Genomic DNA, 2500 nt, shown 5'->3' with positions numbered 1-2500 from the left:
AGGCACAGGCACAGGCACAGACACAGACACAGGCACAGGCACAGGCACAGGCACAGACGCAGACGCAGACGCAGACACAGACACAGACACAGACACAGACGCAGACGCAGACACAGACACAGACACAGACACAGACACAGACGCAGACGCAGACACAGACACAGACACAGACACAGACACAGACACAGACAGACGCAGACGCAGACGCAGACGCAGACACAGGCACAGGCACAGGCACAGACACAGACACAGACACAGACACAGACATAAACACCGCCACAGATACAGATACAGATACGGGCACAGATACAGGCACAGCCACAGACACAGACACAGGCACAGGCACAGGCACAGGCACAGACACAGACACAGACACAAGCACAGGAACAGGCACAGGCACAGACACAGACACAGACACAGACACAGACACAAGCACAGGCACAGACCCAGGCACAGGCACAGGCACAGGCACAGACACAGACACAGACACAAGCACAGGCACAGGCACAGACACAGACGCAGACGCAGACGCAGACGCAGACGCAGACACAGACACAGACACAGGCACAGGCACAGGCACAGACGCAGACGCAGACGCAGACACAGGCACAGGCACAGGCACAGACACAGACACAGACACAGACACAGGCACAGACACAGACACAGACACAGACACAGACACAAGCACAGGCACAGGCACAGGCACAGGCACAGGCACAGACAGCCACAGCCACAGCCACAGATAGTCACACACACGCACACGCGCGCGCGATCATACCCACACACACGCACTCACATAGGCAAAAACAAATTCTTGTTATGGCGCTTTTGATGATTGAAAATTTGATGATGTATGATTTCACATGATATATTAAATTGAAACAAAGACATTAAAGTGCGTTTTATTGCCATTATTTTTATATATTTTATTTTACATTCCACTTATACTGATTTAAGCACTGATACCTGTCTAAGAGAATAACAATCAGTAAAGATAACAAAATAAATGAATGACAGTAAGAACATGAATTATGGTAATATCGATATGATATTAGGAAAAACAGCAGAACAATAATAATGAAATCACAGGTCCACAAAAATGCGCTCTAAGTTACCTATCGTGATAATTAGACAATAAGAGTTATCATGTATGAAAATGACGTCGGTTTTTAGTTCTAACAGAAACTTAAGCTCGTTTTATTTAGATGAGAAATGATTGCAACATTTTAATCGTTCGTCGTCTGTACAGATAACGTTGCCCCTCAGAGACTGGTCTTAATACGTTCTCTCATATGATGGAAACACCCTAAGGACTGAAGCCAAGCTTAAACCGAAGCCACTAGCGGTCAGGAACAAAAATTGAAGCTACTAGCAGCCAAGGACACAAATTGAAGCCACGAGCGGTCAAGAAGCAAACGCGAAGCCACTAGCGGTCAAAAGCCAAAAATGAAGTCACTAGCGATCAAGAAGCAAAATTGAAGCCAATAGCGGTCGAGCCAAAAATGAAGCCACCAACGACCAGGAGCCAAAAATGAAGCCGTTAGCGGTCGAGCCAAAACTGAAGCCATTATCGCTCAAGTAGCAAAACCGAAGCCACGAGCGGTTGAAACACAAAACCGAAGCCTCTTCTCTCCTCATCCAGAAGGCCCTGATTTACTCACGATGCATTTTGGTGTGAGGAGGAGTTACAGAGTAGAACTCCCTTGCTGTAATACAAAATGTTTGGCTGTAACCAAAGAAACCGAAACCGAAACTAACATGACAGTTTTTGTTGTTGGAGGTTTTACTGTTAGGCGAAGAAAATGAGCGAGAAAGAGAGTGAGAGAGAGAGAGAGAGAGAGAGAGAGAGAGAGAGAGAGAGAGAGAGAGAGAGAGAGAGAGACAGAGACAGAGACAGAGACAGAGAGAGAGAGAGAGAGAGAGAGAGAGAGAGAGAGAGAGAGAGAGAGAGAGAGAGACAGAGACAGAGACAGAGAGTGTAAAATACCATCATAGAGGACCTTTAAACATTGGTTATGCAGGGGTAGACATAGTGGTATGATGGCTTTGACTCTTTATTTCTGAGGAGTACAACAAGTGATAGTAACACACGAGACGAGTCTTGGGTAAGTGCCGAGTGCGGGGAGGTCGCGGCGCCGACCAGCCCTGTGGGGGCGGAAGGCTGGTGAGATGACCTGAACCCGCGGGAACAAGGGCACGTCTGGTTACACCGAACAAAGTCAGATAACTCGTCAGCTACTCCTCGCTGAAGCGATGGTTCTCCCCTGGACCTCGAGCCACGTAGCAAGCAGCCACGCGGTACTTCATACACAAATCATGGTTATGTACACGGTATATTCCTCGGCCACCTACTAATGCCTCACCCTCGAGGCGCCTAAGATCAAGGGTGACCCAACTTGCCTGGTTTGACTTGCTAGTCACTTCGTTCTCGCGTGCGTTGTCCCTGGTGCATCTTCGTGGCTGCTCGTCCTTGTCGTCATTTTCATCCTGGTCCTTGGTA

The sequence above is a fragment of the Penaeus chinensis genome, chromosome 41 (assembly GCF_019202785.1).
Source record: "Penaeus chinensis breed Huanghai No. 1 chromosome 41, ASM1920278v2, whole genome shotgun sequence".
Taxonomy (NCBI): domain Eukaryota; kingdom Metazoa; phylum Arthropoda; class Malacostraca; order Decapoda; family Penaeidae; genus Penaeus; species Penaeus chinensis.
This window is presented reverse-complemented; position numbering follows the sequence as displayed.